We start from the raw sequence: 13578 nt of genomic DNA on the forward strand, positions 1-13578 counted from the left end.
CATGCAGAACTATGTATGGCATAAAAAGGGCACCGCATACCAAAATGAAAACATCATGCCAACGGTGAAGTACGGTGAAGGGAGCATCATGATTTGGGGCTGCTTCAGGCCCTGGACCACTTGCCATCATTGAGGGAAAATGAATTCCCAAGTTTATCAAGATATCCTACAGGATAATGTCAGGGTGGCTGTGCGCCAGCTGAAGCTCAGTAGAAGTTGGGTGCTGCAGCAGGACAATGACCCTAAACATTGAAGTAAATCCACTACAGAATGGCTTAAAAAAAAGTTAATCCTCCTTTTGGAGTCAGAGCCCAGACCTTAACCCAATAGAGATGCAGTGGAATGACCTCAAGAGAGTCGTTCACACCAGACATCCTAAGAATATGTCTGAGCTGAAGCAGTTCTGTAAGGAAGAATGATCCAAAATTCCTTCTGAACGTTGTGCTGGTCTAATCCGCAGCTACCGGAAACACTTGGTTAAGGTTATTTCTGCCAAAGGAGGATTGACCAATTATTAAATCAAAGGGTTCACTTACTTTTTCCACAGCACTGTGAATGTTTAATGGGATGTGTTCAATAAAGACATGAAAGATTATAATTGGTTGTGTGTTAAGCACATTGTGTTTGTCTATACTTGTGACTTTAATTTAGATGAGATCACATTTAGTGACCAATTCATGCAGAAAACCAGCTAATTCCAAAGGGTTCACATACTTTTTCTTGCCACTGTACATGGTACTTAAACATAAACAGTACATTTTAAATGAACTTTTTTCACATTTAAACTTGAACCAAATGACATACAGAAACCATAAACAGAGAAGCTTAATGCTATGAAGTCTATTAGTATGCATTACTGTCTTTGGAATCAAGATACAGGGCTGGCACGCAGACCTCAACACTTGATGCACAAAAGACAATGATGGTAACAATCAATAGATTTTGTTTTTTTATATATATATATATATATATATATATATATATAATGAACAGGTTATTTTGAGTAGAAAATGAACTTCAGACTTCACAAAACAAGAAGGAACCTAATGTAACAACAAGATCACCAATGAAAACGGTGTAAATGAACTTGCAAACAGTGAAACCCTACAAGCTCATTAATTATTCAATTAAAATATACTTATTTATTTACCTGTGAAATTTACTCAAATAAATATGACGAGCTTTTCTACTTTAGGATTGAAACGATGACACATTGTAAAGATAACAATCATGAATCATATTTATTTATACTGTAGGCTTTAGAGCATTCATTTTTACATGTTTTAATTGAGTACAAATGTACTGTAGAATTTACTTTATAATTTCAAATTTACACTAATTAATCTTAATCTTTTCTGCTATATTTACTTCACAATATAAACTCAGCAAAAAAAAGAAACGTCCCTTTTTCAGGACACAATTTTGTAAAAATCCAAATAACTTTACAGATCTTTATTGTAAAGGGTTTAAACAATGTTTTCCATGCCTGTTCAATGAACCATAAACAATTAATGAACATGCACCTGTGGAACGGTCGTTAAGACACTAACAGCTTACAGATGGTGGGCAATTAAGGTCACAGTTATAAAAACGTAGGACACTAGAGAGACCTTTCTACTGACTCTGAAAAACACCAAAAGAAAGATGCCCAGGGTCCCTGCTCATCTGCGTGAATGTGCCTTAGGCATGCTGCATGGAGGCATGAGGACTGCAGATTGCAATGTCCGTACTGTGAGACGCCTAAGACAGCGCTACAGGGAGACAGGAAGGACAGCTGATCGTCCTCGCAGCGGCAAACCACGTGTAACAACACCTGCACAGGATTGGTACATCCGAATATCACACCTGCGGGACAGGTACAGGATGGCAACAATAACTGCCCGAGTTACACCAGGAATGCACAATCCCTCCATCAGTGCTCAGACTGTCTGTAATAGGCTGAGAGAGGCTGGACTGAGGGCTTGTAGGCCTGTTATAGGTCCTTACCAGACATCACCGGCAACAAGGTCGCCTATGGGCACAAACCCACCTTTGCAGGACCAGACAGGACTGGCAAAAAGTGGTCTTCACTGACGAGTCGTGGTTTTGTCTCCTCAGGGGTGATGATCGGACTCGTGTTTATCGTCGAAGGAATGAGTGTTACACCGAGGCCTGTATTCTGGAGCGGGATCGATTTGGAGGTGGAGGTCCGTCATGGTCTGGGGCGGTGTGTCACAGCATCATCGGACTGAGCTTGTTGTCATTGCTGGCAGTCTCAACGCTGTGTGTTACAGGGAAGACATCCTTCTCCCTCATGTGGTACCCTTCCTGCAAACTCATCCTGACATGACCCTCTAGCATGACAATGCCACCAGCCATACTGCTCGTTCTGTGCGTGATTTCCTGCAAGACAGGAATGTCAGTGTTCTGCCATGACCAGCGAAGAGCCCGGATCTCAATCCCATTGAGCACATCTGGGACCTGTTGGATCGGAGGGTGAGGGCTAGGGCCATTCCCCCCAGAAATGTCTCTGAACTTGCAAGTGCCTTGGTGGAAGAGTGGGGTAACATGTCACAGCAAGAACTGGCAAATCTGGTGCAGTCCATGAGGAGGAGGTGCACTGCAGTACTTAATGCAGCTGATGGCCACACCAAATACTGACTGTTACTTAGTTGAATCTTTTTATGTTCATACAAATATTTACACACGTTAAGTTTGCTGAAAATAAAAGCAGTTGAAAGTGAGTTTCTTTTTTTTGCTGAGTTTATATATATATTAAAAACAATTCAGTGTATAGTGAGTTAACGTTATTAATTGACATTTAAGCTATTTTTTTTTCATATGGTTATTTTAAATATCATTGGTGTTACTTTGTTTAATGTTCATGAGTGATTTATTTAAAAAAAAAAAAAAAAATTATGGTATTATATTATTTGCTTTAGTTTTATCAGTAGTGCATGTTTTGTGATGCAACTGACACATCTTAGAAAATTAATCTTGTAAGAGAATTGTCACTGGTGTTACAACCCTGTCTTCATTTGTCAAAAACGAAATAAAATGAAGAACAGTCAAGTTATCCTTTATGCATAAAAATAATGTCAAGATAAAAACATTTACACTCCACTTTTATGGGCGAGAACTGAATTGAAAATGTCAATATTTTGTAAGTCAGAAAGTCAAAATTCTTTTTGAGAATGAGCTATTTGTCTTATTTGAGGTTTGTCTAAATTCTGTTTAAAATCCTGATTGGTGTGATTTTATTTTCTAGCAATAAACAATTAATAAAAATGACGATTTTATATATATATATACACAGTTGAAGTCAGAAATTTACATCTTAGCCAAATACATTTAAATTTTTCACAATTCGTGAATTTAATCGTAGAAAACTTTCCCTGTCTTAGGTCAGTTAGGATCACTACTTTAAGAATGTGAAATGTCAGAATAATAGTAGAGAGAATGATTTCTTTCAGCTTTTATTTCTTTCATCACATTCCCAGTGGGTCAGAAGTTTACATACATTTTGTTAGTATTTGGTAGCATCGCCTTTAAATTGTTTAACTTGGGTCAAATGTTTTGGATAGCATTTCTCCAAAAAGTAAGATGTTTGTCCCCATGTGCACTTGCAAACTGTAGTTTATGGCAGTTTTGGAGCAGTGGATTCGTCCTTGCTGAGCAGCCTTTCAGGTTATGTCGATATAGGACTCGTTTTACTGTGGATATAGATACTTGTCTACCTGTTTCCTCCAGCATCTTCACAAGGTCCTTTGCTGTTGTTCTGGGATTGATTTGCACTTTTCGCACCAAATTACGTTCATCTCTAGGAGACACAATACTTCTCCTTCCTGAGCGGTATGATGCTGCGTGGTCCCATGGTGTTTATACTTAAGTACTACTGTTTGTACAGATGAATGTGGTACCTTCAGGTGTTTGGAAATTAATCCCAAGGATGAACCAGACTTGTGGAGGTCCACAATTGTTTTTTTCTGAGGTCTTGGATGATTTTTTTTTGTTTTCCCATGATGTCAAGCAAAGAGGCACTGAGTTTGAAGGTAGGCCTTAAAATACATCCACAGGTACACCTTCAATTCAGTACACCTCCTATCAGAAGCTAACTGGCTAATTGTCTAAAGGCTTGACATCATTTTCCGGAATCTTCCAAGCTGCTTAAAGGCACAGTTAACTTAGTGTATGTAAACTTCTGACCCACTGGAATTGTGATATAGTCAATTAAAAGTGAAACAATCTGTCTGTAAACAATTGTTGGAAAAATTACTCCTGTCATGCACAAAGTAGATGTCCTAAACAACTTGCCAAAACTATAGTTCGCTAATGTGAAATCTGTGAAGTGGTTAAAAAATTTGTTTTAATGACTTCAACCTAAGTGTACGTTAACTTCTGACTTCAACTGTATATGTACACTGGTGGCCAAAAGTTCGGAATAATGTACAGATTTTGCTGTTTTGGAAGGAAATTGGTACTTTAATTCACCAAAGTGGCATTCAACTGATCACAAAGTATAGTCAGGACATTACTGATGTAAAAAACAACACCATCACTATTTGAAAAAAGTCATTTTTGATCAAATCTAGACAGCAGCCATCACTCCAACACCTTATCCTTGAGTAATCATGATAAATTGCTAATTTGGTACTAGAAAATCACTTGCCATTATATCAAACACAGTTGAAAGCTATTTAGTTCGTTAAATGAAGCTTTACATTGTCTTTGTGTTTGTTTTTGAGTTGCCACAGTATGCAATAGACTGGCATGTCTTAAGGTCAATATTAGGTCAAAAATGGCAAAAAAGAAACGGCTTTCTCTATAAACTCATCAGTCAATCATTGTTTTGAGGAATGTCAAAAAAAAAAAAAAAACATTCATTAAAGAAAAATATTTGTTTGTTTACTTGTCTTCATATACACATTAGTGTCCCATATTAACAGAAAGTGGCAATATAAATGTGTATACAGATTACATTTTGATTGAGGAAGTGAACTACAGCACACACACACACACACACACACACACACACACACACACACGAGAGAGAGAGAGAGAGAGAGAGAGAGAGAGAGAGAAACCGTGTGTGTTTAAACTCCGGACGTTTGCACATTGAAAGACTTGCGCAAAGACGGAACGCAACACGAGAACACGGAGGGTGCAGTGAGGTAAGAAACAAATAAGAATAATAATTCATTACATCATCCCAGATGTTTTACAACTAAGTATATAGTCAGTAAAAGTTATTTCTGTCGGTGTTCATGGTAACCGAGCGCTGTTCATAAAAACAATGTGACAAAACCCGCGCTTTTTCGCACAATAATAACAGCTTTACGAAACTAACACACACTTTCGCTTTTTAGGCGAGTTTGATGTTAAGATACAACAACCCCCTTTTACCTGGATTCTCACGGATTTTACTGTTAAAGTGTATTTTATTTATTTTATACACCCTTCTGCTTGTAATTCGTTTATGAGAGCGTTGATAAACAGAGAAAAGGAATGAATGAATGTCTGCAGAGAGTGACTAAAGAGAAAGAGCCGAATGGTTTTCCCAAAAATGAACATTCTGTCTTTATTTACTCACCCTCATACAAGCTGTTATTTTGTTCTGTTAAACACAAAAGACGAATATTTGCAGCTTGTTTCCATACAATGGCAGTTCATGGTGCACGTCTGTCAAGCTCCAACAGAGGCGTCGTCATGCCTGTTCAGACCGAGTGAGCACGTGCCCCCATAGATATTTGAATGGATCATTTGATTTAATGTGTTAATTCAGTGCGATTAATTATATATATATATATATAAATAACACATTAATACAATTAATGCAATTAATCATGTCCCCGGATCATAATAAGGAATATTCCTTCTGTCTGAGCAATTCAAGCTTGTAGTACCACCTGTTTTCTCCAGGGGGCAGTAAGCGAAACTTCAGCTGTATAGGCAATGCGCAGCTCATACAGAGAACAAACCAACTCTTCAGCAGACAGCACAACAGGACATGTTCTTGCGTTCAAAACACAGCTTGATGGAGCACAAATCTGAAGGCAGGGATCCCAAGATGTGTTTTTCTACATTTTAAGCTTTGTTTAACTTGACACAGCGACCTAAAAATGGTATGTTTATGACACAATGAAACCGAGACACGTGTACATTGACCCATCCTGAAACAAGCCCTCATAATAAATCTCAGACTGATTGATGAATTCAATTGCAAAATGGATTGCTATGAACTGTAGGCCAATGATAGGCTTATGTTTAGTAATATGCAAATAAACAATATATTGTATTCTAAAGCCACTTTTTGTATTGTCTTTTTTAATGCTTCATTTCTGTGCCAAAATAACGTAATTCATTTTAATGATCTCTATTATTATTTTTTTATCATTTATATTTTATTATTTAAATTATTTAAATATAGCTATTTATAATTATTTAATCATTATATATTGAATTATTGTTAATTGAGGGGCTTTCTCAGCAAATATTTATGTATGTGATTAATTGCGATTATTTTGGTATTTGGTTTCGGCATACCATGCAGTTGATTGACAGCCCTAGTAATTTTGCATATGCTTGCAATAATAAATAAAGAGGCAGAAATCCGAAATCGGTTGCATAAACCTTCTTTATTTAAAGTGCACGTTTGTTTCCACAGTCTGCGAGAGTGCACGTGTAATCTGAGACACTGTATCACACTGTGCATTATTATAGTCATTATAATTTATTATTAAATTCTGTAATTGATACATTGAAGTTTCAACATAATATTGGTGCATTTTATAACCCTACATACTATTTTTAAGTATAAAAAAGTCATTTCATTTGGGTGTGCAAGCTTTCATTTTGGGTGGCATTTGCACACCTTGGCACACCTGTGTCTATGCTACTGTGCAAGATGCCCCTGAGCTCCACTAATGGCAAAACACCTAAAACTACCATAAAAGTAGTCCATATGACTTGTGCGCTATATTCCAAGTCTTCTGAAATCATATGATATGTTTATGCGTGTAACTGACTGAAATGTTAGTCATTATTAGCCTAACTGATAATCTTCCCCTCCAATGATCTGTTAACTGAAGAACCGCTGTGACTGGATCACTGAGTCAGTGAGTTGAACTCGAGAACCAAAAACACTATGATTCACAAACAAAGCATTCTTTTGAGCTGGCTGATCCGGTCTACAAATCGGAATGAACAAATCATTATCACTATCAAAGAAAATGATCTTATTGCATTTCATATTTGATTATCTCCTTATTTGGACACTCGTATTACTGTACATGGTACATTGTAAAGCATATTTCCCCTCTAAGACATAACATTTTTGAACCTAAAATATCATGCACTCAGTGTTTGGTGCAAAATCATTGACCTTTCACTGGTGATAAACCAGTGCATGAGAGCAACAGGTTTAAATGTACTTAAAAAGCAGTACTGCATAAAAATACAGAACTATTTTGTCCTGTTTTAATAGGCCTATCCGTCATTTACAGTACTAGCAGCACAGGTATGAGCTTCATCTTGTACTACTTTATGATTAAAACCTTAGTAGGGTGTGTTTGGTCAGTTCTTAGAGCTTGTAACACAGTTTTCTCCTGATTTATGGCTGATGTGGGTTTTGTTTGGAAGCTCTGCTGGAAATGTAATGAAGTTCACATCAGCCGTCTTGAATCATGGCTGTCTACTGGATTCTCAGCAGTAACGCTCACCTTCACTAATAACTCTTGTGTTCTCTGCTGAATCACCACAACAAATTAACAGCCCTTTCTGTGCTGCCCTTAAATACTTTCTGAAAATGTTTAATAACCATTTACACTAGCAAGAAAAGTTATGTTTAGGCATGGGTGATATACTGGTAGACATGATAAAACAGTAGAATTTGACAACCTGTTTACATTTTTGATTATCATCTCTATCGCAGTTACGCAAAATCGCCATCATGTGGCAAGAAATGTGCACTGCATTCTATTCATGTTACGCATACACGGTACCCATTCTGTCAGAGAAATGGAGGAAGGCGGAGCAGCTGCTTGTTCCTCAGATCCCTGTGAACGAGAAGATGAGGAGGAGATTCAATTTCAATGACATTCAACTTGCATTCTAAATGTGCTTCTCATCTGACACGTGCAGCTGTGTTTCACATGATTGTCGCACGCTGTCTCTGGAGCATGCAAGAGCGCGCAAGTTCAGCAGGGTTCCCGCTTGCGCTCCAGAGACGGGAGAGCACAGAGCTGGATCACTCGCACTACTCAATCCAGTTTCCCTTGATGTCATGGCACAAACCACAAAATTTACGTGATTAAATATTTAATGAAGTGTTTGTTTATGTTGGACATTTTTTGACTTGTATTATTTTCTTTGTTGCATTTCTTTGAGATGTCAAGTTTCTTGAGGAAATTTTCTAATAATGAGAAGAGTACTAGTCAACAACATCAGACTGAAATGTGGCATAATGGGAAATTTAGCATTATGGTAAGGTTAATTTAAAACCAAATTAAGTGTTTTTTTTGTTTTTTTTGTTTTTTTTTTACTATGTTTGCCAAGTTCCAAATAAAGAGAAAATTATATAACAGGAAGTATTTTTTTTATTTATAAAGTATATAATTAATTGACTGGATTGTTCAAAATTTAGTGTTTAATATATGAACCCTATATATTAATCTATATATTTCATAGATTTTTTTTACATTTTTTTTTTTAGAAAACTAATTATATCATGATATACACTCACTGGGCACTTTATTAGGAACACCTGTACACCTACTTATTCATGAGATTATCTAATCAGCCAATCGTGTGGCAGCAGTGCGATGCATAAAATCATGCAGATATGGGTCAGGAGCTTCAGTTAATGATCACATCAACCTTCAGAATGGGGAAAAAATGTGATCACAGTGATTTGGACCGTGGCATGATTGTTGGTGCCAGATGGGCTGGTTTGAGTATTTCTGTAACTGCTGATCTCCTGGGATTTTCACACACAACAGTCTCTAGAATTTACTCTGAATGGTGCCAAAAACATCCAATGAGCGGCAGTTCTGTGGACAGAAACGCCTTGTTGATGAGAGAGGTCAATAGAGAATGGCCAGACTGGTTTGAACTGACAAAGTCTACAGTAACTCACATAATCACTCTGTACAATTGTGGTGAGAAGAATATCATTTCAGAATGCACAACATGTCGAACCTTGAGGCGGAAGGGCTACAAAAGCAGAAGACCTTGTCGGGCACTTTATTAGGACCATAGTGTTCCCAATAAAGTGCTCAGTGAGTGAACATCGTTATCGTGATATAAAATTACTCTTAGTCATTTTAGTCATATGGCCCACCCCTAAGCTACGACAGTATACAAGGAGGAAATATAAATGCAAATTATTTTGAATTCGTTGAATGGCAAAACTAAAAATGTTTCACAAAGTAACTTAAAAGTAATTAGTAATGTGATTACTTTTTTATTAAGTAATCGTATTACAGTTTTAGATGAGTAATAGTCATTTGTAGTGGATTGTATTTATTTTTTTTTAGTAACTTGCCCAACACTGTAATTCATGCAGATCATTTTAGAATTCCATGTAAAATTCTGTACCTGTGTCTAGTGTTTTGGATCAGTTATTTAGCATTGGTTGTGAAGGATCTAGTCTGGTCAGTCTCAACCTTTAAGCTTCATGTTTTTTCCTTGTTTTTCTGTGGATTCAGAGCTGCTCGTCAGATTTTCTGCTCTGTGGTGTGAAGTCTTGACAGCCTGCAAATGGCTGATGGGAGTAAAACAGCAGTGTGTTGTCTGCTTTGTGCTGTCTTTTTTTTATCTATGTCTTAATGGCATTCTGTAACTGCCTGTGTTTTTGTTTTGACATGTCATCTAGTGTTTTTCTAATAGTTGAGTCCTCAGTGCTTTATCAGTTTTAATGTGAGATACATTTTTCCAGACATGAGAGCTGCTCCAAGATCAGTGCCTTAAACCTAACTTATAGTGTCATAAATGCAAAAAAAACAAACAAACCAAAAAAAAAAAAAAAAGTTTTGATAAAGCAACCACGTCATTTTGTGGTGCTTCTATGACAATTTGGGCTCACGTGTCGACTCAGGACATGTAACCCAGTCCTTTACATCACAAGTTCAACACTCTTCAGTTGATTGCACTTGAACAAGCTTGTAAATGTAGTTGGTTATGTAATGCAAACATTAAAATATATTGCCATACAAGTCATGCGCTACAGTAATGTGTTTAGATGTCAAAAGATAGCATTGTGTGAGGAACAGAGCAAAAGTGTTTATGAACTGATAATCTGCTGTTTTACTTGTGATTTGTGTGAAAGTGAATAAAAGTCATTGTTTTTTAGCACCTCTAGTGTTCATTTCACCAGGAAATTGCCACAGTACATGCAACGAGTCACGTTAAAATCATTTTGCAAAAATGTAGGTGTAGTAATGTGATTCTATGAGACCAGGTAGGCCTTTTTCACACAGTTAGGTCAGTTTTGGGCCTAAATTAAATCAAATGGTATCTTCACTGCTACATGGCAACCATGTTTTTGTTTTTTCCGATTAACACTTTTTATTGATTCCAACACATGAAACAGAAAAGCAAAACATAAATGCACAGAATCAACTTTTAACACCCATTATTCCCCCTCCCAATCCCTAACACCACCCTGACACTCAACAAACATCCCTGTGGTCAAAGCCAAATCACACACACAAAAAAACAGAAAAAACCAAATATATATAAAATAAATAATAATAAATCACACATTCAAACTATAAATCCCTCTCCACTGCCCCTCCCCGAGAGCCCTCCAAAAAGGTCACATAGTTGCCCCACTTCATATCACACACCCCCAGGTTGCCCAGCCTTCTATCTGACATCTCCTCAAATGCTGCCACCCTGCCCATCTCCGTGCACCACTCCCGAAATGAGGGCGAACCAGCCAACTTCCATCCCCTCAGAATGATCTGTCTACCGATCATGACACTGTGACCCAAGGACCCAATTTCTTATGTATTTATCCCCTATACTAATGACCGCCCCATCGCCTAAAATATAGAGTCTGGGGCAAAATGAAATTTGAGTGCCCAATACGTCACACATAAAACTCTGAACCCTCAACCAGAATTCTTGGATCTTAACACACCATCAAAAAACATGAGTTGTGTCCCCATCTTCTGATTGGCATCACCAGCAGGTGGGTGTGTCTTTAAGACCAAGCCTACACAATCTAGAGGGGGTCCAATAGAATCGATGTAAAATCTTGAATTGCATAAGGTGCACCCTTGCATCTCTAGATGCAGACTTGACGTTTTTTTTTTTTTTTAGAATCCTAGCCCACACTCCCTCCTCCAATACCAAGTTTAAATCTTTCTCCCATGATCTCTTGAGAGAAGTTGAAGCTTCGTCCCCCAGACTCTGAATTAACAGGGAGTAATACACTGATGCCTCATGGCCTTTTCCAAAAGCAGTAATCACCACTTCCAGAGTATCTGCCACTTTAGGGGGGGTGTATGCTACTCCCCAAAATAGTACAAAGCAGGTGGCACAGCTGTAAATACAAAAGAATTGAGACCTGGGAAAGTTGAACCAAAATTTCAAAGGATCTCAACACTCCACTCTCATATAGGTCACCAAGCGTATTAACCTCCCTCACAATCCACTCTGTCCAGCAGAAAGGGGACTTATTAATACATAACTTTGGGTTCAGCCATATGCTCGAAGCAACATTTAAATAAATGTCCAAATTAAACACTCTGGATGCTTTTGCCCATACCGCATGCAAATGCGAGATAACGGGGTGTAACTTAACTTCTCCGGTTAGTTTGATAAAGGCTTTGCAATGGAGAAATAGGGGCAAAAACTTCCTGTTCAATACAAAACCAGGGAGGGGCTCTCTCAGGTGGAAGCGACCAATGAGCCAAATGTCTGAGACCGAATACATAATAATAAAATAAAATCTTGGGTAGGCCTAGCCCACCTTTATTAATCGGCCTGTGCAACTTACTGAAATGTAATCTGGGATGTTTACCATTCCAAATGAAGGACTTCGCTATGCTATCAAATTGCTTGAAATAAGAGAGGGGGACATCTATAGGGAGAGATTATAGCAGGTAGTTGAATTTTGGAATACAATTCATTTTAATAATATGAACCTTCCCAATCATAGAGAAATATAATGAAGCCCACCTGCCCACATCGCTCTCAAACCTTTTTATTAAAGGGTCAAAATTAACTAACTAAATCACACAAATTTGCTGGGAATAAAATACCCAAATACTTAATGCCTTGTTTGGGCTACTTGAAGGCGTCCGGCTGAAAAGCCGTTACCGGGCAGTACAGAGACAAAGCTTTGGATTTAGACCAATTAACTCTGTATCCTGAGAATTAATAATTCTGTGGAGGCAAGGCATAGATCTAGTGGGGTCGGAGACAAATAATAAAATATCATCTGCATAAAGCAAAAGCTTATGCGCCACACCTCCCGCCACCACCCCTGGAAAATCATCGTCCTTTCTTATCACGGCTGCTAATGGTTTCAGGACAAGACAGAACAATAATGGGGAAAGAGGGCAACCCTGACGGGTGCCCCTATCCAGAGTCAAATAATCTGAAATTAGTCCATTTGTTTGTACCGCTGCTACAGGGTGTCTATAAAGTAACTTGATCCAACCAATAAACGTACTCCCGAACCCATACATTTCCAAAATCTTAAAAAGATAATCCCATTCTACCATATCAAATGCCTTTTCGGCATCAAGTGAGATGGCAGCGACCAGAGTCTGATCAGTCGCCACTGACCACATGATATTGATGAAACGCCTAATATTATCAGAAGAGCTACGGCCCCGAATAAACCCCACCTGATTTATATGTAAAGAGATGTCATAAATTGTGTCCATTCTCGATCTGGCTGGGAACTTCAGTGTAAAAAAGATCTTCCGTCAATGCAAAAGTTTCTTGGAGTCATGCCATAAAACAAACTCCAGCCGCTAGACAGTGCCAACGCAAAAGGAAACAAAAATGGCACCCCGCTTTCTCAGATAATTGAGTTCCTCAACCACAAGGCAGTCCACTAATATAAGAAACATCAAATGGCTTATTCCAATGTATTTCTGAAGGAAAGTGCATGTTTTGGACCTGTAAATACTTTGCGACCATTCTTCGTTTTTATTCTCAGTTTGGCCAGGAACATCAGTGCAAAAGCTATCTTCTGTTGGTATAAGAGTTTCTTGCGTTCCCTGAACCGATCGCGTTTCTCTCTTGTCAAATTCGCAAAGTCTGGGAACAAGAAAATATTATGGTTCTTCCAAGAATGCTTCCCTTTGATCCTCGCCTGGCACAAACACAAGATCTTTATCGGATGATTTCAGAAATTTGGCCAGAATCGATCGGGGCCTCAGCAGATCTGCGAGCCGGGATTCTGTGAGCTCGCTTGATTTCCAGTTTAAGGCCTGTTATGTCGAGCAGACTCGGGAAGAGCTCGTCCAGGAATTTCACCATATCTCTGCCCTCTTCATGCTCAGGAATTCCAACAATTCGTATGTTATTCCTTCAGCTCATATTTTTGAAATATTCCAGTTTTTCCGAAATTAATTCCAAATC

General features: G+C 38.1%; 1 protein-coding gene across 1 annotated transcript in view; it reads left to right on the plus strand.

Annotated features, from left to right (window-relative positions):
- Positions 1–5035: 5035 nt before the first annotated feature.
- stxbp6 (syntaxin binding protein 6 (amisyn)) overlaps positions 5036–13578 on the plus strand; it is a 77254-nt gene continuing 68711 nt past the window's right edge. Inside the window, exon 1 of the mRNA XM_051723275.1 lies at positions 5036–5150. The gene's annotated coding sequence lies outside the window, so the exon portion shown is untranslated. The remainder of the gene's footprint in view (positions 5151–13578) is intronic.

This window comes from Myxocyprinus asiaticus, chromosome 17 (assembly GCF_019703515.2).
Source record: "Myxocyprinus asiaticus isolate MX2 ecotype Aquarium Trade chromosome 17, UBuf_Myxa_2, whole genome shotgun sequence".
NCBI classification, from domain to species: Eukaryota; Metazoa; Chordata; class Actinopteri; order Cypriniformes; family Catostomidae; genus Myxocyprinus; species Myxocyprinus asiaticus.